Raw genomic sequence first — 27,880 nt, 5'->3', positions numbered from 1 at the left:
TACCTCTCACCCCATCAATCCCAGTCAGCGCCACCGGGATGTTCTGAGGCATAACATCTTTTAACACGCCTTCCTTTGGAAGGGACGTTCATGCGTTGTTTGGTCGATAGGTAGGGTGCAGGTGTGGAAGCTGCCTCACTGGCGTCGGTAGCATTGGTGCTCAGCAATAAGTGGGATAAAACAATTCCCAAAAAAATACGTTACTTCAGTAGCTCCATCATTAGTATTAAATAAGGTCTCTGAAGCAAAGAAGAGAGTGAAGGTTGCATTTTATGATAACGCAACAGGCAGTTTTTTTGTAACTCTTTATTTGTTCCAAATTCAAAATAAATTACATTTCATTTTAACCTAGATGCTTCAGTTACTACAAAGTAACTTAACAGCCTTAATTGTTATGATATATATCTAAGTGTTTTTACATTGTTCCTGCCTTGGCAATTCAGTATTTTAAACAGGTTTTTTTTAAACCTGCATGTCAGTATAACAATTGAAATCTTAAAACTAAAAACTAAAACTTAAATCTTATCTAAGTAAATATATAGGGAATTGATCGGTGCAATTGAGGACATTTGCTCTAAAGTTTCAACATTCGAGATTCTATGTACTTCGGTAGTACTGTACCAGGGAGGCAACTTCAAAATCATCTTCAGAACTTTGTTCTGAATTCTTTGAAGTGCTTTTTTCCTGGTAGTGCAACAACAAGACCATATTGGTACAGCGTAAAGCATGGCCGGTCTAAAACTTGTTTAAATATTAGAAGTTTATTCGTCAGGCAAAGTTTGGATTTCCTTTTTATAAGAGGATACAAACATTTTATATATTTATTACATTTGGCTTGAATGCCCTCAATGTGATCTTTAAAAACTAATTTTTGATCAAGTATTAATCCAAGATATTTCACTTGGTTTGACCAGGAAATTGGAACTCCGTTCATAGTGACTATGTGACTACTACTAGGTTTCAAAGAGGAAGCTCTAGGCTTATGTGAAAATATTATGAGTTGAGTTTTGGAAGCGTTGGGAGAAATCTTCCATTTTGTAAATAAGAAGAGAAAATATCTAAACTTTTCTGCAGTCTGCTGCAAATAACACGAAAACTTCTTCCTTTAGCGGAAATGACTGTGTCATCAGCGAACAAAAACGCAACAGGCAGTTGTTTTCACTATCAGAAGACGGTACATTCAATATTGAACAAAATGTTGGTTCATATGTCAGCGAAGTAGGGGAGGATGGGGTATACGAATCAAACGGGGTTTAAGCACCTCTTTGTTCTCCAATTTGGAGGACTACCCTATCATAAAATTATCATCATTATGTATTTCAGTAAAATGATGCAAAATAGAATACTGTGACTTTTCTCAAATCAAACGTTTGGTTTCCAATAAGTAGGTGCTTAGTAGAACATTAATCGAAAATTAGGGGGATTCAGTTATTAAATTTCAATGTCTACATGTATTTAAATTCTACATCAATCGTTGAGCAAAGTCATGAAAAACACCATAGTGATCAGCTTACCCTCATTGTGTTAACACTTACTTCTTGTAGTGTATGTTACAATGATAAATATTTGGTGGTATCTAGTTAAAATTTAATGCTTCTTACAGTACAGTACTTCGAGCACAAGCAATTGTATTTTGCTAAATTAATTAAGATATATTGCTGAAAAAAACAGAAGTCTTTCGTACAGTTTAATTGCGCACTTCACACCAAACTGGACAAATAAGCGCGTTTTCACTTATTAACCCTCCGTTACTCGCGCTGTTGTACTTTGTACAACACATATGAGTTTTCCATTGCCATTTTATTGCTGAGTTACCAATCGATCTGAAACCAACGAGTATTTCTCAAAAAACTTGTTTTGACCTAAAAAAGCTAAGCTTTGATTACAGTAAACACCTAAAAATGCGAATAATAGGGAAAATGTAAATGGAAACCGCGTAAACTGTGACCATTCTACGTGGGATTTGACTTAATTGATTACAACATGGAATGTATCGAAATCCAGACCAGATAGAAAGTTACTGTCTCCAACAAAGTTGTTCAGGAGATCATAGCCTTGTCGCTGGCGGACAGTAGTTCAGAATTTTCTCACTACGTAGCACTAGTATACATGTGAAATTCTCGCATGTGATATATCTCGAGATCCTGACCAGATAGAAAGTTACTGTCTTTAACAAAGTTTTTCAGGAGGTCAAACCCTATTGGTTGGCGCTCAATAGTTCAGAATTTTCTCACTACGTGACGCTAGTATATACGTGAAATTCTCATATAAAATATCTCGAGTTCCCAACCAGATAGAAAGGTATTGTCTTCGGCGTAGTTGTTCATGTGGTCAAGGCTTTTTCTCAGGTTGACAATATTATATAATATAGTATAATAATAATAGTATATAATTTCTCTAGATCCTGACCAGATAGAAAGTAAATGTGTTCGGAAAAGTTTTTCAGGAAGTCAAGATCTTTTTGTTGGATGACAATAGTTCAGAATTTTCTTACTATGCGGTGCTAGTATACACGTACCTTTCTCGCATATTCAATAGTTCGAGATCTTGATCAGCTAGAAAGTTGCTGTCTTCGGCAAAGTTGCTGTCTTCGGCAAAGTTGCTTAGGGGGTCTAGACATTTTGGCTGGTAAACAGTAGTTAAGAACTTTCTCACCACGTTGCGTTAGTATTCATGTACACTTCTCGCATATGCTATATCTCGAGATCCTGATCAGATAGAAAGTTACTGTCTAGCACAAAGTTGTTCAGGAGGTCAAGGTATTTTGGCTGGTGGACAGAAGCTCAGAATTTTCCATGTGTCTGGTCTGGTCAGGATCTCGAAGCAAGCCACATGCGCGAATTTTACGTGTATTCTAGCGCTACGTAGTGAGAAAATTTTGAACTACTGTCCACCAGCCAAAAAGTCTGAACCCCCTGAACAATGAGCAATAACTTTCTATTTGCTCAGGATCTCGAGCTATTGTATATGCGAGGATTGCATGTGTATACAAGCACCAAGTAGTGAGAAAATTTTGAACAACTGTCCACCAACGAAAAAATCTTGACTTCCTGAACAACTTTGCCAAAGACATTTACTCTCTATCTGGTCAGGATCTAGTGATGTATCACATGCGAAAACTTAACATGTATACGAGCAATACCTAGTGTGAAGATTCTGAATTACTGTTAACCAGCAAAAAGCTTATGATCTCCTGAACAGCTTTGCCTAAGACAGTAACTTTCTATCTACTCAGGATAGCGAGCTACTGTATATGCGAAAATTGCACGTATATACTAGCGCCACGTAGTGATAATTTTCTGAACTTCTCCACCAACGAAAAGGCCTTGACCTTCTGAACAATTTTACCCAAGACTGTAACTTTCAGGATCTCGAGATATTTAATATGAGAATTTCACGTGTATACTAGCGCCGCGTATTGAGAAAATTTTGAACTATTGTACACCAAGAAATAGGCTTTGATCTCATGAAAAACTTTGTCGACGACAGTAAATTTCTATCTGGTCATGATTGCGAGATATATTACATGTGATAATTGTACATGTACTCTAGCGCTACGTAGTGAGAAAATTCTAAACTTTTCTCCACCAGCAAAAAGATTGTGATCTTTAGAACAACTTTGCCAAAGACAGTAACATTCTAGCTGGTCAGGATCTCGAGATTTTCCATGTTGTAACCAATTAAGTCAAATCCCACGTAGTACGGACACCGTTTACGCGGTTTCCATTCACATTTTCTCTATTATCCGCATTTTTGTGAGTTAACTGTGATAAAAGTTTAACTTGTTTAGTTAAAAACAAGTTTTTTAAGGAATACCCGTTGGTTTCATATCGATTGGTAGCTCGGCTGCAAAATGGCAATGGAAAACTCACACTGTTGTACAAAGTACAACGCGCGAGTACTCGTGTTACAGAAGTTGGTGCGAATAACGGAGGGTTAAAAAGGGTGATAAAAGTGCGAATTTTCTTCTAATCGTATTGGTGTCTTCAGTGTACTCATTCTTTATAATAAAGAAGCAAGAAGTGCTCCGAAGACACCAAAACGATTTGACGGAATTGTGCATTTTATCACTTTTTTTAATTTTTGGGACTGTCCTGTTGCAGATTCAATCAGCAATATTATCCGAACTGGAAAATCTATAAAAAATATCAATTCAAAATGTATAGTATAATTGTTAATCATGAATAAAAATTTCTTCGGTATTTTACTGCTATAATACATATTTGCTTTTAGTTTGAATTTACAATACTTTTCAAGTCAATAAGAAATCCTCTAAATATTTTCTAATCAGAATGCTCGTTTGCTTAATATTTTGACAGTTCTCGCAGCTCAATGGTCTCAAAATGGCCGCTTCCGCGAATCTCTTTACATAGGATTACTAGTTGGGAACTTTTAACTTATTTTTGGATGAAAATCATTCAACCTGTGCTGCCTTTGAAGCTGTCATTTGTGTGTGCTCCATTACCTTCGTTCGTGCTCCATTATTGCATTCGATTGATTGTTAGGTAATTTTCACTCAATGGATTATCGATCAGGATTATTCAAAATTTAGTTTTCATCATTAAGTTAATTTTACTTAGCCCCATGGAAGCCACATAATGAGTGAAAGTGAACTCAATTTTTACACTAACTTTTAAGTACCTATTTTGGGTAAAAAATACCAATTTTAAATAAAAATGGCTCAACTCATTAAATTAGCAATTTTTTACCCATAAATGAGTATCTGTTATCCATTCCACAGTTACTCATTAATTGGTAACTGATACTCATAAATGGGTAAACAACTAATAATACTAGTTCAGCCACTTTTCTTCAAAATTGATCTTTTTTTACTTTTTAAAGAGTACTTTCAAGTTAGCGTGTTGGGTACCTCTTTCCCCAGCAACATATGCAAAGGCATACAAGGCAAACATAAGCAATGCATTTAAACTTCGGTTGTTCCCGAATTGCAACATGCCCACTCAAACCAGCTATATCATCTAATAGAGCAAATTATCTCTCAGATACTGTTGTCGGTTTGTCAGATTGAGTCTATATTCATGGAAATCAACGTTTAAAGTCATTATTTAAATTTTTTTTTTTCCTTTGGTTTGTTTTTTTCCGTCGATCTTGTTTTCCGTGCTGAGCAACAACGCTACCGACGTGCCAGGAAGGCAGCTCCCACACCTGGACCCTACCTATCGACCCATCAACTCATGAACCGGGGACCAACGGCTTTACTTCCCATCCGAAGGAAGGCGTGATCAGAGATGTTATGCCTCAGAACATCCCAGCGGCGCCGACTGGTATTGAACCCAGGCCTGCTGGGGTGATAGGTTATCACGCTTACCACTACACCACCAGCGTCGTTATTATTTACATTTAGTAAATAGGCCTTTTTTACATGTTTCTCTAGTTACTAGCTTTCTCTATCATACGTCAAAACCATCATAGGTCAAAACAAAAACGATAAAGTTGAGTGTTGTGGAGCCCAATCTGAGTAGCCTACTTGTCGGATTGAAAACTATTTAGAAACAAATCGACTCCGGTTAGACATCTTGATGTCATTTGTGACAACTGTCAAACTTGCCGTTTTCGTCCCACTTCCACCCACATTGCGTTTGGGCCTTTACTCTCTTCCATGCGGTAGATGACAGTTAGGCTCAAGGGCGTAGCCAGGTTTCGAGCTAGGGAGGGGCGAAAAAAAAATTACCATGGAAAATTTGGCCGAATGCCATTTCACCGAACGCCATTTCCTCGAAAGCCTTTGTGTTGCCGAGTTTAGGGGGGGGGGGGGGCAGTCGACCCCCCCTGCCCCTATCTGGCTACGCCTATGGCTAGGCTAGAACTAAAAAGCGTACAAATTAAGAACGGTTAGATTACCGGGGATCCACGGTACTGCAGAAAAATTAACAGCTAAGGAACTACCGAAGGCGAAGCTATCAGCTGGAAGTTGGTTAGTATATTATAACCTACTAAATTTTGAAAAGTTTTTTGATTCTTAACAGAAGTGCATTTCCGGCCAATGTTTATTGGCCAATTTACAAAAATCATTCAAAAGCACATCTATGGTTAAGCATTCTATACAATATCCCTACTTGGGAATTTCAATGTTGAATTCCATTTCGAAAACTCATGATTAATCATCTTGATATAGCTTACACGGTAACCAGTGTAAACACATTAATGTGTAAAATTTAACACATTTCGGAAAAAAAAACGCTTCTTATATGCCTTGACTGGTCGTTTTCCCAAGTATTGACAGACGAGTGGTGAAAACATAGGCCTAATAATCGCAACGTCCATGGTTGGAGCCCATGCCGGTGCCGGTGGTGTAGTGCTAAGCGTGACTGCTTTCTCACCCCAAGAGGTCTGGGGGTTTTTCTAAGGTATAAAAAGCCCCGTAACGTGGGTAGATCACCTTTTCGTGGTACGTTACGGGATGTAAGATCTACCACCGATTCATAGTCCTCCCAAGCAACACGGCTTGTCATAAAGAAGTTGAAAATACTTTGTAATGACTAACGCAAAGAATCACCAATACTTTAATATACATCATTTAAAACATTTATACAACCTAAAAAGCGCAAGACGCGGAGCTTATACAACTAAATACTGGTCTTATAACATGTATTTTGGAAACATCATGAAAACCAACGACAAAAAAAAACAATAAAAAAATCTTGAGCATGGGATTCGATCACTGGTCCTTGGCGTGGTAGACTTGTTTCTACCTAACTAGACCAACACCGCTTGATGAAAGGTTTGTTATAAGTATCTATCATGTTCTTGCCAATGGCATGAAAATTATTTTCTCGTTCAACACGCCTTCGATCCGTCATGAAGACGTTTTGTTAGTAGCAAAGCGTACATCTAATAGCCAGAATGTTATTAAAACGTATTTTCAACTTCTTATAAGACAACCTGCACATTTTCAGTTGTATTAATTTATGAGATGTCATAAAAAAGTATTTTCAACTTTCTTTATAACAAACCTCCGAATACCTCATAAGAAACTGTCAATCACGGCATGAAGAGACAGTCCGGCTCAAATGCACCGTCAATGTTTACGTCAATCTGGATTGATGTTGTATACGATAAGTTTTATAGTGGTATTAAAACTTTAAGATGCACGTTCAAATAACATTTAAAGATAAAAGCAAAAGAAAACTATTTTAGAAAATGTTGAATCGAAGAAGTATGAAGAAAACATCTTTAAACCTCATATATAACGTAGGATGTTTTCTGCATCTCTTATAATACATTTATACAACAATCCGTTCTAATTCTTTTTCAAAAGATGTTTTATGTGTTACTTGGGAAACAGGATTTTTCAGTAATCCAAGGAACACATCATAGTCCTTGTTACTTTTTATGCCTTGTTGAAAGTGACAAGACTCGGCTTTGTCAACCGAGGATGATCTTGAAACAAGGAAAAAATGAGTTAGTTAGTCTTCATCTATTTGATTCCTAATCTTCCATTCGTTGTTCCCTAGTTTGAAATGGGTAAGACTAGGGTTCTGATGCATGGTCATAACCGGTGTCATTCCTTAATTTTGTTGCTAAGGAATCCAATTTTGACTGACAAAGGGGAGCACTTTTGGAGGGTGTTTCAACACTCCGAAGGGTATAAATAGCGGGACCTTTCAATTAGAGTCGGATCCTTGCGATAAAGGCAAGAATGACAACTGTAAAAAAAAATCGAATACTTCATCATTTCTCAATAATGATGGAGTAATACGACATGCACTAAACTAAGGACACGGGATGTACTACAATAGATCAAATTACTGGTCACAGTGGTGTTAGGTCTCGAACAGAGAAAAAAAATGGCATTAAAAACCCCGGGTCACGCCTTTCTTCGGAAGGGAAGTAAAGCCGTTGGTCCCGGCTCATATGTGTTTGAATGGGTGCGATATCTTACGTAGGTGTGGAAGCTGCCTTTCTGCACATGCAATTGCCATCAATGGAATGGGATCGATGTCCGTCGGTGTTTGGCACAAGATTGCGGAACAGAGACCGGTGTTAAATAAAGGAAAAAAGAAGATGGTTCGAGCCCAGTCTGTTTCCTTTTGACGTATGACTACGTCTTTAATTTCTATACTGGGGGTCATATTAAAAAAATTCGAAATTCAGACAAGTAACGAAAAATCTCAAACACGGACGCAACAATAGAGCGCAATTCGAACAAACGACACATTGCGCATGCTCACAAGAGCGAGCTCAATGTTCGGTATATCGCTCACCATTTCACCAATGAAAGGAAGGGAGGAGAAAAGCAGTGAGTTTGCCAAATCGATTTTATCGTCATTTACTTTCGAGCAACGGACGGATAAGCATCGGTCAAGAGGTATGAGTGGAACAGCACGCATCTCACCAATACGAAGACGACCAGTGTTGCCAAATTATTTCCATTTTCAATCTGTATTTTCACCGCAAACAATCTTTTAAATCTATTTCTGGCCGACAAAAATCTGTAAAATAATCTGTATAAATTCTATGGTATGATCTTATTGCGGATCGTCGTAAATATTCTTTGAGTCCATTTGAAGTTCAGAAAGAGTTTGTTCATAGTGTAGAATCTTTAAGAATGAGTTAAGCTTGCTTTCTAAAAAATTAATCTATTTAAAAGACCTCGAAATCCTGAACCTGAAATCTAAAAAAATCTGTATATAAAAAAACAATCCGTAATCTGTATATACTGATATCTGTATCATTACAGATAAATCTGTATATGTGACATCACTGATATGACGACGAAATCATCCACATCGTCCGGAGGAAAGGCTTCCCGCAATAGGCAACCTGACTAGGTCGCTGTCATCCGATCGGCAACTGCTTGCACTGGTGTGGCCACCATTTAAAAAAAACTGCCCCTTTTCAGCGCCACCAATTAAAAAACGGAATGATTAACTAAATGATCAACATATTTGTTCCGTTCACTAGCCGTCCTTAGTCAAGCTTCCGTTCGTGCCTCTAGACACAGACCCTACTACTTTTTTTTTTACTTTTTTGGACACCATTCATTCCTTCTAACCATCAAGTTAATTCTACCTAGCTTTGTTGCGAGTACTTAAAATTTATTATATGATTTGAGTAGTAGCTATACTGAAGATCCGAGAGATGCCACCCTTTCATTGGTAGGAAAATCATTTTTGCAGTATGGAGAATATCAGAAAATCCACGATTTGTGACTAAAAATGCTCTCACAGAAGAAAACAAATTAACGAGTTTTTACCTTATCACCATAGTAATGTACTCGTGCAATTTTTGTGCAGCTAAAACTGCTCATAAAGACGATAATGAATAAAAACTGAAATTTTTGAAATTATGCCAAATGGGTACCTATTATTTCCATACATTCGAAAGTGATTGGCCCTCTGGATGTGGATGATGTCAAAAACAACAAAACATGATTAATTGAGTACATGGGACTTTGCATACTTTTGGTTTCCCACACTTTAGTACCTAGTTGGGAGAAATAAACTTTTTTTTCTTGATTTGCTTTTCGTACTGAGTACCAATGCTACCAACGCCAATGAAGCAGCTCCCACACCCACCCTTTGTGATTAGAGATTTTATACCGCAGAAAATCCCGGCGGCGCTTGAGATATAAACTTAATTTGGGTATTTATTTCTTACCGTGCGAGTAAAACTTTTCTCAACTGCCTTTTTACGCTCAATTTACAGAGTATGAGTCACATTTTGCGCCACTAGAGCCGCTAGTGTCGGGAAAAATCGTGTCTTGGGGATAATAGAAGAGGGAACCATTTTGTTAATTTACAATATTTGCTCGAACCAAAGGCTATTGTAATACGTTAGTCGGGTCGAGGTGAAACAACCGGCGAAATGCTACTGTTCTATCAACATACTATTGGTCCATTAAGACTAAAGTTGAGTCAAAAATTAGTTCAAATAATTTCTTGGAGCTTTATTCGAAGTAGTCACTAGCATAACAGTCCCATGTTGTTCATCGAAAAAGCAATTAATTATCAAAATTTTCCTTGGTTGGTAGCATAGCCAACTGTGCGTGGCGCTCATAGTCAACTGCCTTGGCGTTTGACGTTTAAACATTACCGCCAGCGTGATAAATATTCCATGAGTTGTATCTGTTTGTCTGTCTGTGCTATATTATTATAAGTTAAATAATTTAGTCTAAATCAGAGATGACATTACCATGATTCTGAGCAGCAAACCAACTGCTGTGCCGTACCATAATTACAAGTCTAATTTTAATCACTCAAAAATTCATTCAATCCACAAACGATGCCCGAAATGTACCCAAAATGCTGTGAAGTTCATAACATCTAACAAATTAAATGGGGAAAAACAATCCATAACGAACAAATACACTTACCCGCTTTCTGTCGACAGTACTCGTAGCCGAGCTTTGTGCCACAATGACAGACCACTCTCCAGAATGCCTTAATTCACCGAATTCGAATTTTTACACTGCAAACTCTTCGTCCGTCTTCCACAGAAACGCAGAAGCCGAAATAGAAGTGCCACTTCTCCCAAGCACCCAAGAAAGATAATCGGGAAGGAAAATGTTCAAAACTCCTTCTACGTCTGTTTGAACACTGCGCCTTGGACTTTAATGCGACCGTTATTTCCGAAATTTAGTCTCACAAGAAACCGTTCCCCCCACTCTAATCCGATCTCAGCGACGAACGGATGCTTTCGGGCGTGTTTTTTCGTCCAACTTCCACGGAGCTTCCATTTGCAATGTGAGCCCCTTATTATCGCAATCCTATTTCTCCTGGACCAAGCTTCCTTTTTTTTATGAATACGAGCTCGCGCGCGTTAGTCCGATTTCCAAACCGGTGACGATGAAACGGAACCAAGTCTTCAAAATCTCGACCGACTTTCAAAAGGAAACCGGGCTTAGCTTTAATTACAGCACTGTTACCATTACGTGTATACTCGCGTTTTTTTTTCCTTGGTGTTTTTTAGAGCAACAGGAGCTCCCTCCACAGGCAGTGTTATGTCTCAGCTCGTTTGCGTTGGAAAAGCGGTATTTCTTAAGCAGCAGCTGCCGGCAATTTTCTTCTCCAGAAGCGAGCGTGAACGAACGGGTGTATACACACTTCAAAGCAACAAGACTGGATGGGTTCCTGAACCAAGGCTGCTAGCGTCTATGGTGTGAAGCTGTCTGTAAGAAACCAAAGTTAAACAGTGGAAAAAAGATTTAGATGAAAGCTGTTTGAAAAGTGATTAAAAAAAGGTGAGTTATCAAATTGATGAGTTTCTATGGAAATAGAATTAAACTGTCCCTGTTGGGTTGCAATTTATGAAGAACATGCTTCAAAATCATTTGTAAATCATCGCAGAAAAAGTTTCGAGCCGGTGTCGGTGATTGCTTCTCAACCCAGTGTGTCTGGGTTCAATCCCAGCCGAAGTCGGTGGGATTTTTCTGAGGCATAAATGGCATAATGGCCATCGATTTCCGTCGGTGATTGGCAGTCGATTGTGGACCAGATACTGACGTTAAATAATTAATTCCTCCAAAGTTCCAACATTAAAAGAAGGTTATTGCAAATTCGTTGCGCAGGGCTGCGATTGGTGAATGCGAGACAGAGCCATAGCACCGAATCGTCACGTGTACAGAAATCCCCCGAAAAGAGTTGTGGGTGGTACCGTGCACCCACCGACATTTCTTGGCTGTCTTCCGGCAAAAAGAAGATATTTGAATCGCCCTTAGTATTTTTGATTGGAGGCTACAATGATCTGGACCACTGGAACCATTTGTGTTCACGTCGAACCTGAACCACATTTCGTACAGTGGTTACTCACAACTTGTTCATATGTGTGCCCCCTCGAATGAAGGCTGATAATCGTAGTTTTGTTCCCACTAATTAATAGGCTACAGATAAAGTTGTCTGATATCAGCTTGCCATAACATTTAAAAAGATTAAATTGTTCGTATATGGGCTTTTCAGTCCATCGACTTGGCGTTCATGGGATATAAAAATATCTGTACCGTCTATTGTTCAATTGAAACATCTTAACGATTCTAAACTAAAATGAGCCTTGATGATGAGCTCAACGTTGACGATGATATAACCGTAGTCAATACTTTTTTCCAATCCTAATTCTTCAAGATCTTTAAACTTCCCCAAAGTCTAGACTTTTCTCAAGTTTTCGGTGCTTCCTTGAAGTAATTGGAACTACCCTAAATACTTCTGTTCTTCAAAAATGTTCTCTAGACTTCCCTGAGTATCTCCGAACTCTTTAAAAGTTCCTTTAATTTTCCTGAAGACTATTGGACTGCCTTAAATTTCCTTGATCTATCATGAAACTTTTCTGATGCTTTAGATACTTTGCTAAAGCTCATGAAGCTTCACTTAATTTTCAAATGTTCTCGAGTTTTCTCTTATGGTCCCTAATTTAACAAAAAAAGCTCTCGGAACTTCCCTTGTGTTCCAATAATTTTCGTGATATTCATGACACAACCTGCAACCCGCAACCTTCAATCTACAAATTTTCAGATTTTTTTTAACATTAAGCATGAGCATGATATGGATTGCCGATCTACACTTCTAAAACAGAGGATGGACTGTATTGAAATGTATTAATTGTTTGAAAATGAATAAAGAACGTAAAATGAACTTGGACGTCAGCCATGCCGCATTTAGCTCGGAATGTTTGCTCTATAAAAGACTTTTTGATCAGAAGAAAAGCAGCTTGCGTTTCAATAAATAGCAGCCAAGTTCCAGGAATGTGAATCAATTCGATTTTTTGTATTTGAATTTTGCGGGGTTGTCAACAAACTACGTAGCATTACGTCAGATTGTTGAGGAAAAACGTCCTCTTTTAGTTTTATTATCTGAAACTCATATGGTAGAAACTGAAGCTTTTGATCAGTATAGTATTCCGGACTATATTGATGCTGCTTGTTTATCACATTCTAGACACACTGGCGGTGTTGCTATTTATGTCAAAGAATCAGTTCAATTCAACCTTCTTACCAACGAAGTTATTGATGGCAACTGGTTCTTGGGCATTACAGTTATACGTGGCATGAAGATGGGTAATTATGTTGTTTTGTATCATTCTCCCAGTTCTAGTGACCAGCGTTTTGCTGAAGTTTTAGAAAACTGGTTCGAGACATTCCTGGATTCTAGTAAATTAAATATATTGGCTGGTGATTTTAATATTATTTGGCGTGATAACCATAATTCGAATCATTTGAAGCGTTTAGCTGAGTTTTTTTTAATTTAAAGAAAACGGTACATGAGTATACGCGTATTTCCAGGCTCAGTAGAACTTTAATTGACCACGTTTATTCCAATTTTGATTCCATTTGTTCAGTTACGGATACTGATTTGAAATAACCGATCATGAGACCTTAGTGATTAATGTCTTAGACCATGTTAACGATAACGATAATTTTGTAAAATTGAAGTGCTGGAGGAAATATTCGAAGCAAGCTGTTTCGAATCTTGTTGAGAGGAGCTCCACGCTCCATTCGCGGCCGGTAACTTAGATGAATCTAAAGCTGATATTAATAACGCTTTGAAAACGTGTACCAATCAACAAGTTGAGCAAAAGTTTGTTTCTTTGAAGAACTCGAACAGCTGGTACAATTTGGATCTTTTGCGTCTTAAACGGAAAAGGGACAAATGGTACAAAAAGTTTTGTAGATCTAATAATGACAATCATTGGAATAGGTACACAATCGCGATTAATAAGTATTTACAATCGATAAAGAAAACTCGGTGTGAATATGTTCAAAAGAAGAATGATCAGCATCAAAACACAAGTAAAGAGTTATGGAAAATTTTTAAATCTCTATTAACACCCAGTAATTGCAAACCGCGGTCCAAAACTTGTAATGGCACATTAGAACAGTCAGAACAAGTAATTGCATCTAAGTTTAATTATTATTTTGTCGACAGTGTTTCATTGATTAATCAATCCATTGTATTGGTCGATGAACTTGACGAAATAAAACAGCCAGTTAATAGTAGTTGTAGATTTGAAGTTTTTCACACAATTACATTAGATGAACTTAGAGTTATTTGTTTTTCAATAGGAAAATCGGCTGGAGTAAATAATGTTAATGCAAGAATTATTCAAGATTGCTTTTATGTCATTGGCCACATATTGCTGGACCTTATTAATAAATCATTACAAACTGGACATGTGCCACAAATTTTCAAGGAATCCTTAGTGGTCCCTATTCAAAAAGTTGCTGGAACGATTAAAGCCGAAGAGTTTCGTCCCATTAAAGCCGAAGAGTTTCGTCCCATTAAAGCCGAAGAGTTTCGTCCCATCAACATGTTGCACAACGGCGCCGGTGGTGTAGTGGTAAGCGTGATTACCTCTCACCCCAGCAGGCCTGGGTTCAATCCCAGTCGGCGCCGCCGGGATGTTCTGAGGCATAACATCTCTGATCACGCCTTCCTTCGGATGGGAAGTAAAGCCGTTGGTCCCCGGTTCATGAGTTGATGGGTCGATAGGTAGGGTCCAGGTGTGGGAGCTGCCTTCCTGGCACGTCGGTAGCATTGGTGCTCAGCACGGAAAACAAGATCGACGGAAAAAAACAAACCAAAGGAACATGTTGCACACATTAGAGAAAATGCTGTTGGAATATTTAAATACTAATAGTTTCTTGATACCAGACCAATCGGGATATCGGGAAGATCATTCTTGTGAAACGGTGTTGAATTTGATATTAGCGAAGTGGAAAAATAACTTGGAGTGTAACGATACGATTGTTTCTGTTTTTTTTTTTGATCTTAAACGCGCTTTTGAAACAATTTCTAGACCCTTATTGTTTAGATCAATCAAGCGCTTTGGAGTTACGAGTAATGCATATTTATGGTTTAAAAGCTATTCGTCTGACAGAACTCAACGGACTGTTTTTAATGATTCTGTTTCCAGTCCCGTGGAGAATAACCTTGGAGTGCCCCAGGGAAGTGTATAAGGGCCCCTGTTATTTATTATGTACATTAATGACTTGCGACGTGTTTTACGATTTTGCGACATTAATCTTTTTGAAGTTTTTGAAGCAGCTAAGGGCTAAGAAGATATCGTTTTACACTTGAATGAAGATTTGCGTTCTCTAAGTAGATGGTTGAAGTATAACCAGTTGAAATTGAATACAATTAAACTAAATTTATGGTAATTTCGTGGAATAGAGTAAATGAGAAAGTCTCTGTTGTAATTGATGATGAGACTATTGATCGCGTTCGGGAGATTAAATATCGGGGCGTGATTATTGATGACACACTTAAGTTCAACTCTCACATTGACAATGCCGTCAAGAAAACTGCCAAGATGTATGGAATTCTATGTCGACTGGAAAACGATTAAACTTTTACCAGTAAAATACAGCTATACAAATCAATCATCTCTCCGCAACTAGACTTTTGCCCTTCCATTTTTTTTTAACCTATGCAACTTAAATATCGAGATTACAGCGCTTGCAAAATAAAATAATGCGTTTGATTTTGAGATGTAATAGATTCACTTCCTCAACTTTGATGCTAGATGCCTTACAATGGTTGTCGGTGAAGCAAAGAATTGTATTTTTGACTATGGTGTTCATTTTTATATTTAACGGTTTGCTGCTTCGATATTTGTGTGATCGAATTGAAAGAGGAAGTGATTTTCGTAGATATAATACTAGAAACGCGGTTGAAATTTCTTGACTTGGCTTCACAAAATTCATTATATTATAAAGGAATAAATGTTTTCAATTCGATGCCTAGACACATCAAACGTTCAGCAACCCTTACAAAATTTAAAAGACACTGCATTTCACACGTTAAACTGTCTTTTGAACAGTTATCCAGTAATTTTTTTTAATGAATTGACAAATTATGTATCTCGACGAAGTTATCTCTAACGGATTATTGTAGCACTTCAAAAACTATTTCTGTTCGCTGCGATGGTGATGATGGATTTTTAATATTTGATTTAATAGCAGTAAATTTAAAAAAAAAAGTAGTCCACAAAGGTTTGAGCCTCGCGCGCGTATTACGGATATAGAGGACTGAATTTAACATTTGATAAAAAAAACGCAATTTTGGAGCTTATTTGGAAGATACCTTGAGTTAGAAGTAAGTTTTCTGGCAAATGTTGGGGGTTCGTGAGCATTCCTGACATGTGTGTGTGTATTCAATCTAACCCCCACTGGCCGGCAGTGGTATTATGGAAGAAATTTGCTTATAACAATCCTCGATGTAATAAGTTAAAGCAAGTTTAGTCCGGGAGTTAGAAAGCGATAGCTCTACTGCAGATTCAGCAACCCATTTCAGAATGCCTGGTAATTCACGTCCATTCCGAGGTTACTTTCACATACAATAAGCCTCGCGTGTAAACACTACCGTTATCATATGAATAATGGTACTGCAAACACACTTCCAGATTTCGAAATGTGATGTTTCGAAATCTGGCGCGTATTTAGTAATATTTGGAAATATGCATTTATGATTGATTTATAATCAGATGGATCTCACCAAATTCTGCCTCCGAAAATGCACCGGTTTGTTCATTCGCGGTAATCGAAAAAATCTTCCACGTTGTTTTTACAACCGAACACAACATATTGAACCACATGCAAAGTTTTTTTCATTTGCACTGAATTTTTGCCTTACACCTCATTTGCGTGCATCTTCCGGAAGGCAAAACGCTAGCACCTTGGAAGGGGGGCAAAGCACCAAGAACAACCGAATAGAAAAATCGACCAACGCGACACCACAGCAACACAGCTACTCGGAACAAATTATTGTCCCAGAGTTTTCACGTTAATTACAATACCACTAAAAGCTTATTAAAACGTGATATACGCTTATCCACACGCGAAAACTAATATTTTTGACTTGGTACAATTAAAAAAAACGGAAAACAGATGAAATCAACGCCAGCGAAAACAAAACCAACCGTTCGCGGGCAGAGCCTACTGCGTTTTTTTTTTTTTTTTTTTTTTTTTTTTTTTTTTTTTTTTTTTTTTTTTTTTTTTTTTTTTTTTTTTTTTTTTTTGAGCATTCCTGACATTGCTGAAAATTATGATAGCATCAGATTGCGGGGATGCTGTAAAATTGAACGCATTTTCGCTTGATGCCCTCCATCAAAGTCTTTACAGTGTCATCCGGTAAAAGTTTCTCAGTTTTTTTTCCATTTTCTTAACATGTCCTTCTCGTCTTTGACTGTCTTCTTGCTCTTCCGAAGTTCCCGCTTCATTATTGCCCAGTACTGCTCCACCGGGCGCAGCTCCGGACAGTTTGGCGGATTCATGTCCTTTGGAACAAAATGGACAGAATTGGCCTCATACCACTCCAGGACACTTTTAGAATAGTGGCATGATGCCAAAATAGCGGAGTTTCGTCGTGCTGCTGCAAGAACGGCAAAAGGCGCTTCTCGAGGCACTCAGATTTGTAGATCTCGCCATTTACTGTGCCCTTTGTCACGAAAGGCTCACTCCTCAGTCCGCAAGAGCAGATGGCCTGCCAAATGAGATATTTGGAGGCGAACTTCGACATTTTCTTCTTCATAAATTTGTCGTCCACATCGACCTTGCTCTTGCCGGTGAAAAACTCCAACCCCGGAATTTGCTTAAAATCGGCTTTTATATACGTTTCGTCGTCCATCACACAGCAGCCATATTTTGTCTGCATCTTCTCGTAGAGCTTCCGTGCCCGAGTTTTAGCCGTCGATTGTTGCCGCTCATCGCGGTTTGGGAAGTTCTATACCTTGTATGTATGTAGTCCAGCTCTCTTCTTTGCATTCTGGACGTAGCTCTGCGACATGCCGATCTTTTTAGCCAAATCACGGCTTGAGACGTTGGGATTTGCTTTAATCATCCGCTTCACCTTTCCCTCCGTCTTTTTGTTCTCCGGTCCCGGTTTTCTTCCAGCTCCTTTGCCGTGGTCCAACGTCAACCGCTCCTGGAACCGCTTCAACACTCTGGAGACGGTTGAATGGTGAATGTTCAACATTTTTACCAACTGCCGGGGTGACAGGTCAGGAAATTCCAGGTGTTTGGAAAGAATTTGTTCTCTCAACTCGCGTTGGTTCACCTCCATTTTCGTTGAATCAAAAAACACGACTTCGACTTTGACAGCATGTACACAATACACATCAATGAGAAAGTGTGCAAAATTTGGTTGATTTTTACCCAATGGTAAAAAAATTATGCCCTGTTGAATGTGTCGCAATAATTTCGTGTTCGCCCTTTAGGATGCTTTGTTGATTCTTCATTTACTCTTGATTGCTTGTAATACTTATGAATATTTTAGGTGGACAAACAGGCGAACTAAGAGGTGGACGCCTGAGCTTTTCCACATTTATATCGCTGTGAAGCAACTGTAAACTCTAGAGGGAACCAGTTCGATTATGTTTGCTAACCTGGTTAAAATGTCATTTTTGATTATCTCGAAGATAAATCGTCCAGCTCAAACCTTTGTAGGGGTAAGAGGTGGGACCATCACCATCATCACCATTATTTAGTAAGCAAAAGTGGCAGCCATAAAGCTAGCCTAATTCCTCAATTAATTTTTTGATAAGTTTTTTGTTAATGATAGAAAAGATATTTAAACAAATAACTCGAAAGGATCTCATTGATTTGTAATGTTTTATAAGCTTAAAATCAATTGTTCTTCCAAGTTTACCGCTTAAAAATATATTGATTAAAAACAAAAATTAACTTTATTGCGTCTTCTTTTGTGTATAGAAAAATGCTGCACAAAGATTTCATAAATTCACGCGCAAAAATGTTCGCCCTTCATCGACACGAGGAAAAATCGCAATTTAGATATTAGTTAAGAAGATAAACATGATTAAAGATTTTGAACCCCTGTAACCCTTCAAATCGCAATTAGACCTTAATTACAGAGATAAACACGATTAAATATTTCCAACACGGCTCAAACGAAAACGAGAATATCGGTGCATAATATAATTCTAAAGATGTTCCATCATCGAAGAGTCAAGTCGCCGGCATCTAAATTGCCTGTTACATATTTGATTGCGGCAAACATACTTTTGAACATAAAAAACCAATAAATGATCCATAAAATATTGGAAAACGTTCCATAAAAAACTTCCAAATGTTCCATAAAACTTCGGAGAAAATCCTTAAAAAAGTGTGAATGATCCATAAAAAATATCAATATGATCCATATTTAATGTAAAATTTAGCAACACAATTGTAAAGATGAACCGCTAAATTTCTAAGGAATGAGCATTTAAATTGTACGAATTACCCAATAATAATAAACAATAATAAGCAGTGAACCTTAAACAAAAGAAAGTGATCCATAGAAAATCATGTTTGCGCACTTAAAAATATAGCCATGTTCGTATTAATGAAAGCAACTTCCTCAGAGCAGTCTCGTTTTGGACAGTTTGAAGCTGAAATAGGTTTTATTAAACTAATATAAAATCAAAACCAATCTTAATGCTTATAAGGTGGCAAAAGGAACCAAGAAGTCTGTCGCAAATAAACCACCTAGCAAAAATAATAGAGTGAGGAGTGATCGCAACCGAATCTGGAAAAGGAAGTACCAATGTGGTTAGCCTGGAATCAAAACAAGCATTGTGTAGTACTAGAATTTTGACTAGAATGGGGTACGTTTATCGATTTGCTTGGGACCAATAGACAAGTCAAGTAGTGAGCCAATTTAAAATCGTTAGTTTCGTATTGATTGTTGGTAGCTAGTTCACTACAAATAACTACAATTTAATTAAACGATAGGTATATTAACAAATTTAGGCAATTAAAATAATTTAGCTGTAAAACGTTTTTTAAATGGTTTGAAATTGCGTCTTCTTTTCCTCTTTTTTTCTCGTTCATACTCTGACCTATCTAAGGTTTGGTTCAACGGAACTGTGAGTTCACAGTTCCGTTGAACCAAACATGACGTCTGTCATTTCTGACAGCAACCGTTACCGTAGCTCTCTGAATCCCCCATAGGGTTGTCACTGGACTTGGCGGTACAGGGTTATCCCGATATTCCGAACAGCCATGATCCATAAATTAGACGTATATTATTCACGTTTTGGACACTGTATTAAAAATTTTGATCCATAAACCATGAAAAATTGCTCCATTACTGCTTAACTACTTAGATTTACTGTCCTGCCGTGTTTTTAGGTAGATGTGCGGAGCATCTAGAATTAGCTTCCAAAAGAAGCTTCTATAATAATCTTCTTAAGAAAAAATGAAAAAAAAAAAAAATGTTGATTTTATGGATCATACCTAGGATAGGTGTTCCAGTTGTTGGTAGACGTGCTTATTTTGGTGTGTTCCAATTGTAGTCTATATCTCGGTCTATATACATATGTTTTTTAATTTTATCAATAAACCTTGGAAAATTGCTACATTACTGCGTAGCTACTCAGATTTACTGTTCTGCCGTGTTTTTTTTTGTCAGAAGAGCAGAACGATGGGCGAGCGTCTAGAATAAGCTTATTAAAAAGTTTCTAAATGAAGCTTCTTAAGAATATTATTATAGAATCTTCTTTTGGAAGCTAATTCTAGACGCCTGCCCGTCGCTTTGCACATCTACCTTAAATACACGGGCAGGACAGTAAATTTAAGTAGATAAGCAGTGGAGCAATTTTTCAAGGTTTATGGATCAAAATTTAAAAAAATAGTGTCCTAAACATGAATAATATACGTCTAATTTATGGATCATGCCTATATTTTTAAGTGTGCAAACTTGATTTTTTATGGATCACTTTCTTTAGTTTAAGGTTCATTGCTGAATGTTTTATGGATCAATTGCAATATGTTTATGGGTGAGTCGTACAATTCCAATGCTCATTATTTAGAAATTTAGTGGTACATTTTCACAATTGTGTTGCTAAATTTCACATAAAATATTGATAATATTGATATTTTTTATGGATCATCCACACTTTTTTAGGGATTTTCTCCGATGTTTTATGGATCATTTGGATGTTTTTAATGGAACGTTTTTCAATATTTTATGGATCGTTTTATCAATTCTAAAGGTGCAAACTTAGGGCTGCCTTTGATTGCGGTTCCTAAAGTATCAATTGATCTCTTGTTTCTATATGATTTGATGAGAAATGTGTTGAATATAATTTTGACTTCATTGAGTGTGTGTTTGATTATATCGGAGAAATCACTTGACCATTTTTTTAAATGACTTATAGGGTTTTCAGTGATTAGTATTGACATTTCAAATTGTGCAAAATCTAGGACGTGAAGTAACCTATCGTACCCAGCAACTATTCTTCCCTTCCTTCTTTAAAGAAACAACGCTCCTGCGTTGTTGGTTATGTCATGGATTTGGATTATTTGGTGCGATACGGATGGTAATGCGAGGATGAAGAATATAAAAAGTATTCCGAACGTGTGTTCTATATTGTCCTACTAAATAACAGTTTATTAGATTCTTTTAATATTATCTTTGTGTATACCCCGGCCAGAGTCGTCAACAAGTAATTTTCCGTTATTTTCGACGACTTTGACTGGTAAATACTTTGGTTTGGTCTTCTTTTTTATTCCCTGGACTTTATTGTATGCGACTTCGTCGTTCAATTTCCCTGTTTTTATTGTGGTAGTTTAGGTTTTTTCGACTTTAGCAAAAATTATTTCATCATAAACTATGTTGCGTTTCCATATTAGGTAGCATATCAGTATATAGGTCATCTTTAAGACCGTAGAAAGCTTTTCTTAGTTCAATTTTTAAAGCCGAATGTATTGTGTTATTGTATTGAGTGCAAGCAATATTAAAGATTTCCTTCGTACTTAGCTTGGCTTGATACATTGAAAGATTTCCACTATGGTAGAGTGGAATCTCTCAACTGTACCGTTGCTTTCGCAATGGTTCGGGGGCATAAAACAATTCTATATTTAGGTCGTGAAGAAATCCACGTACCTCTATCGATTTCATGGCTGGCTCATTATCACATACTATTTGACGCGGTGTCCCAAAATTTTTGAAGAATTTGGTTAAACCTTTTCTCACAGCTAAAATGCTCTCCAAACTTCCCTGATGTTCTTTAGCCTATCAACATTTTTTGGAACTTCTTGAAGGTTCCCGTTTAATTCCTGAATATAATGGAACTGACCTAAGGTACTCGAAATTCACCAGAAATTCTCGCGATTTTTCTGCTAATGTGCTGGAGACTATCTTGAATTCACACGAAGTATCGTTACTCTGACCACATGAGCGCCAACAATAATCTCTAGTTTACAAACATTGTCACCAACGCTTCGCTTCGCTCACCGAACTTGCCTTCTCCATATTTCGTTTCAAAAAAATCATTCTAAGTTTACACCAAGAGTATGACTGACGTCTTATTAAATCCGAACTCCGATCCTGCCTCAACAGCAAAACAGCAAAAAAGATTATTTCCCTTTTAATTCCACTTAATTAATTTTGGTTTCCATAACAGATACGTATTTCGACTACAATGTGCAGTCTTCATTAGTGTCGTCCCCACTAAAAATCAAATCCCCTTAAGAAATCATCCCCTAGGTAGAAATGTCACGATCACAGATGTAATAATCTACAACTTCAGTAAAATTTGTGCAATCTTCCTGATGTTAATTAAACTGCCCTGAAGCACTTTAATCTTCACTAAAGATTTCGAAATTTTCCAGAAATCCATTGAACTACACTGAAGCTATAGGAACTACCTTAAAGATCTTGAATCTTCTATGTGTTTCGCGTGCTTGAAGTTCTCGGAGATACCGGGAAATTTTCGGAACTAATTTTAAATTCATTAAATATCTACGAAGTTCTTTGATCTTCTTTTCCTTAGATTCCCGCATTTTTTCTGATGTTAATGGAACAAATATACAGTTTTAAAAACTATCCATAAGTCCTCGGAACTTCATTAAAGATTCCCCGATTTGTGCCTGACCTATATGGGACTCCCTACCCAACTTCTTTGAAGTATTGTGGATGATGTTCTTTAAAAGTATGTACAGGAGCATCCATTAAGTACGTCACGCTCTACGAGGGGAGGGGATTTATAAATGTGTGACAAGCAATGCATTAAGTTTAGGAAAAACGATATGAAAGTTGGAAGGGGAGCTGATTTTCCGAAAAAGAAAAAAAATTGCAAAGCATACTTAATGCATGCTTCCTAAAGTTCCTGCAATATTTCTGAAGTTAATGGAATAGACCTGAAGTTTTCGTAGTTTCTCTTAAGTTTCTACAATTTTGCATATGTTGATGACATTAGAATTTTCCCAAAGCGCTCTGAACTTTTCTACATATCTTTGAACTTACCTGTAGTTCACTGAAATTCTATGGTCATCATCGAAGTTCACGAAAATTTCCTAGAGTGCATGAAATGTATTCTTCTAAAATCTTTAAACTTCCTCATAGTTCATGACTTTCCTGCCGAATGTTTCGGATATTCCCTAAAGTTTTGGAACATCAATAAAGTTTCTGAAATTGATCTAAAGAGCTCTGAGGTTCCTTCTGGAGTTTCTCTGATGATTTTGGTTGACGAACTGATGGCATCAAACCATCAAAAAACATAAAGGCCCCAGGATTCGACAACATCCTCAATCTGGCAACTGATTTTCAATCAGTGCCTTAGACATGGCTACTTCCCCTCGTGCTGGAAGTCAGTTAAAGTCATCCTCATCCGGAAACCTGGGATAATCTATCAGCTATCGACCTATCAGCCTTGTTCTCTCAGGGTTATCCAAACTGTTTGAAAAATCAGTTTATCGCCGGCTTCTATCATCTGCCGTGCCGAAGAAAACAACATCTTACCTGAGGAGCAATTTTGTTTTCGGAAAGGATCGTTCACCACCTTTCTCAGACAGAATAAGTATGTTTCTAAAACATCTGCCATGTCAATATTTGACGTTGAAAAAGCGTTTGATAATATCGGGCATGACAAGCTTCAACGATACGGTCTTGCGATTTTTTTTTTCGTAAAGATCATCCAAAATTATGGATGGCTTCAACATCGGTGTGGGCATTCCACTAGGTAGCATCATTGGGCCCATCCTTTTCAATTTGTTCACGTCCGACATTCCGGCTCTCCCTGATTATGGAGCGTTATCTCTGTTATCCATCGTCTATAAGGGAAGGGTCATCGGACAGCAAAACTGCAGAGAGTCTGAGTACTTCAAGAACTGGAAGATCCGTGTCAACTCGATGAAGACCCAGGTCATATTTTTTCACGTTCGAAATCACCTAGACTTGATCCGTTTGGGAATAATAAAATCTGCTTAAAACGGAATAGAGGTGAAATGGTCCCAAGACGTAGTCTACCTTGAACCAGGGTTGAAAAAATCACCAACATTCACTTTGAAATGAATGTTTCATCCATAGTGAATTTTGGTGAATTTTAGTGTTTTTTTTTCAGCCCTGCCTTGCACTCACTCTTGATAGCATCCTGATTTTCAGGGAGCACATTGATAAAATAAACACAAAGTACAATATCTTATCAACAGGAAGTCCAGCTTATCCCTGAAAAATAAACTAGCCATCTTGAAACAAATCATGTTTGCAGTGATTGAATACGGTATGCCATCATCCGGGAGATAAATGCCATCATCTAAAACTGAAAAGGTTCCACAGTAAAAATTGTCAGGATGATCCTGAGCAGTCTTCCAAGGACTAGCAATTTAGAAATCCACCGCCTGACTGGACTTCAGACCCTCGAAGAACGGAAACCGGTTTGTCTAGAGAGGTTTAGAGTAGCCTGTTTGCGAAGCAACACCTCGTGATCATGCACGTTATCATATGTTTTTTGTAGTTATATAGGTAGCAATTTTTTGAACTCCATAAAACCACACCCGTATTGTAAACTGGCTTAAAATCGTGAAATTAAAATTAGAAATAAATTAACCTACCAACGAAATATTAGGAGCCCTTCAATTGTAATGCTGAACCAGTGTAACAATCATACTCAATTAAATGAACGTAATGCTACTACTACTAATCAAATTCTGCTATCAGCATTGGATGCAGCACAAAATGCAACCGTAAACTTCATGGTCACTAAGTTTGACCAGAACCACTTCCTCGTGTGTTTTCATCTTTCATGCCATCCGCCCGGCAGCGGAAGCTAGCCGTTCCCGAACTTTTTCCACTTCCTGCCACAGCTCGAAAAATGTTCCAAGCAAATAACACGCACTTTAGTTGTCATTGTTCATCTCCTATCGCTATCCACCGTCACCATCATCATCGTATCATCGTCATCGTTGTCGGATGACTTCTAATTTAAAAACTTTTTTCCTCATTTCACTCTGTGTTTATCCACGGCTACAGCAGGGATTGAGGACGGTTGAAGTGGAAGGACACTCGAGTCCCATCAGCCACGACTCGCACCAACTACAGTAATCCCCCAAACAGCGCGGTTCGTGGTTCCCACCGCAATTTTACAGCTGTTTCCCGACCAATTCAACTGACTTTGACAAGTTTGTGGTTGACCTAAATCACATACGAAAAATCAACGCAATTGGATGGAGTACAGCCGTAAAATTACGGGTGGATTGACGGCACCACCCACCGCACCATTCGAGGAATTCCTGTACATGATTTTTGTTAGCAGACCAACCAAAGCGGTAGGTACCTACCAACCTACCGTTGTTGTATGGCTGCGAGGGAATTCTCATCATTAGCATTATCGTCGTTATCATCATCATCATAACCATCAAAAAAGGCGGCAGTCATAACTTTGTTGTGAGGCATAGGAAATCATAAACTGGCCCCGGTCGTGTCGAGTCGAGTTGCCTTTTCCTGCTGAAGTAATGGTAGCTATGCGTTTGAGGTTGATCTCCTGCTGCACGGGGGTAGCGAGTCATGCGGAGAGTTTCTTGATACTTTGTGACAAACTAATATTTTTGAAGTTTGATAACATCTTCTCCAATTAGGACACGTTTGTGACATACCTGCTTGGTATCGTGCTCACGTGAGTGAGTCTAATGTTTTCGTTAAAGGTACGCACGTGCTGTAAACAACTTCCTGGCAACCCATCCGGCACTAATGGGTGACCTTGTAGTGGAAAAGTGAACCTTTCCGAACCATTCAGAAGCCACCGCCGTCAAATGGGCTGAGTTGCTTAGAATGAGGCACTCATTTTCCCATTCATATTTATTCACCCACCCTACATTTCCTCCCTTGTGCCACTGTTTCATTATGTTGCTGTTCGTGAAAGCTAATGAGTCGAGTTCTTGGAAATAAATGAGGCAACCTTTTAATATACAGGTACCCTAGCCGCTATGCGAAACAATGAACGAGGAAAACAGCTGTGTGGATAATTATATCGTTTTCCGTTGCGTTGTTAGAACTGGAGCAGCCGATAATAAATTACAGATGGCAGCTTTTCTTGATAAACATCAGGAGCATTCAGAAAGAATCGATCCTTATGGGCAAGAAATATGATGTCTCATCATTTGGCAATTATGGGCATGTATTGTTTTCGATTGCACTAATGTTTGTAAGGATTACCGGGCATTTTTGAACTCTCCAAGCGCAAGCAGCACCTAGATTTATATTTTAGCAAGGCTCAAATAAAATGAAATAATAAATTAATGATGATATTCAATAAACTCATGGAAGCAATTAAGGTTTGATTTCAAATTAAATTCCTGGGACACCAATTCAAGGTAGTAAACCCCTTCTATGATTATTCAATATACGAATGTTTAAGCAAATATCGCAACCCTTCATTGACATGTTTATGTTCACAGTTGGTTGGAAATGCTATACTAATATCAACATGAAGCTTTAGTGTGATAATTTATTTACTAGATAAAATAAGGAATAAGTTAGGTTGATAGTTCCTCCGCTAGAGTACTGCAGTTCGAAAATGGAATAAAAGTTGAAATTGAGCAACTTCAGAACTTTTTCTAGTAAATAAATTATCCCACTAAAGCTTCATGTTGATATTAGTTTAGCATTTCCAACCAACTCTGAAAATCGTAAACTTCATGTATGAAGTTACAAAAAACACACTTTGAATGTTTTTGTTTTTTCATAACGGAAAAAATCTCGTAATTTTGCACTTAACCTTCAAATTAGCTGGACACTATAGACGAGAGCGTGATCTAAATTCTGAATTTCCACACAACAAAACTCTTTTTCACTCTCTCCGTAAGCAAATCATTTCATGGAAGGTTGCAAAGCGCATGCATCGATGGCCGGTGTCATACAATTTGAACTTTCAATTCAATTTGGACTGTCCAGCTCCTACACATCTGCACATTACGAAAAGTCATGTAAGTGTCGGTGTCGTGAGACCGACACCTGCAAGCGGCCCTTATCACATAAGAATCAGTTGAACAAAACGAGATCAATTCCATCGATGCATCATGTGCACTTTTCGTCGTGTTGCAGTATTGTCTACGTGACATGATTTACGTCAAAGATGGAATACTTCTTGTGTAAACATAGTTTCTAAGTGTGTAACTCTGAGTGTTCATGTCCCTTTACAATGTTTACAAACCAGGGTAGAAGTGGAGGGGGGGGGGACTGTGTATTGATCTCAAGATTATTTGCAAAGTTATCCTGAATAGGAGGAGATCGATCACGATTAGCAAAAGATCGCCGTGAATCTCCATGTGGTTCATATTGTCACGTTCAGCCTGCAGCATTCCAACAAATTTCAATAATGCATCAGGCCTATTCTGCGAGTCGTGTGACTCTCTGTAACTTGTGAGGAGACAAAAGCAATGTCGTATGAGGTGCAAATCAAATGGAAAGTCACCTCATACGTGTTACAGAGAGTCACGTGAATCGTAGAATAGGTGTCTACCTGAATTTACAATGCATTGGCTACGAAATAGCTTTCGACCGACTCAATCACAGTTCACTTTTAGCTTTAGTCTAAATCAGACGTGCTTCGAGACATTGAAAGAGTGCGTTGGTTGAATTTAAGCTAGTTTTTTTTTTTTTTTTTTTTTCATTTGCACAATGGAACCGAAACGAAAAAAACACAATGAAGC

At 37.8% G+C, this 27,880-nt stretch overlaps 1 protein-coding gene across 3 annotated transcripts in view; it reads right to left on the bottom strand.

The window, feature by feature from the left end:
• The window catches only part of Ccn, a 356,072-nt gene that overhangs the window by 283,574 nt on the left and 44,618 nt on the right, over nt 1-27,880 (bottom strand). For all 3 annotated transcript variants that reach the window (XM_065233519.1, XM_065233521.1, XM_065233520.1), the window contains exon 2: nt 10,337-11,131. The gene's annotated coding sequence lies outside the window, so the exon portion shown is untranslated. The remainder of the gene's footprint in view (nt 1-10,336; nt 11,132-27,880) is intronic.

This window comes from Ochlerotatus camptorhynchus, unplaced genomic scaffold (assembly GCF_037179485.1).
Source record: "Ochlerotatus camptorhynchus isolate MF236.1 unplaced genomic scaffold, CSIRO-AGI_Acam_v1.1 ptg000403l, whole genome shotgun sequence".
Classification (NCBI taxonomy): domain Eukaryota; kingdom Metazoa; phylum Arthropoda; class Insecta; order Diptera; family Culicidae; genus Ochlerotatus; species Ochlerotatus camptorhynchus.
Note: the sequence above shows the minus strand (reverse complement) of the source record. Positions and strands in the feature narration are given on the sequence as shown.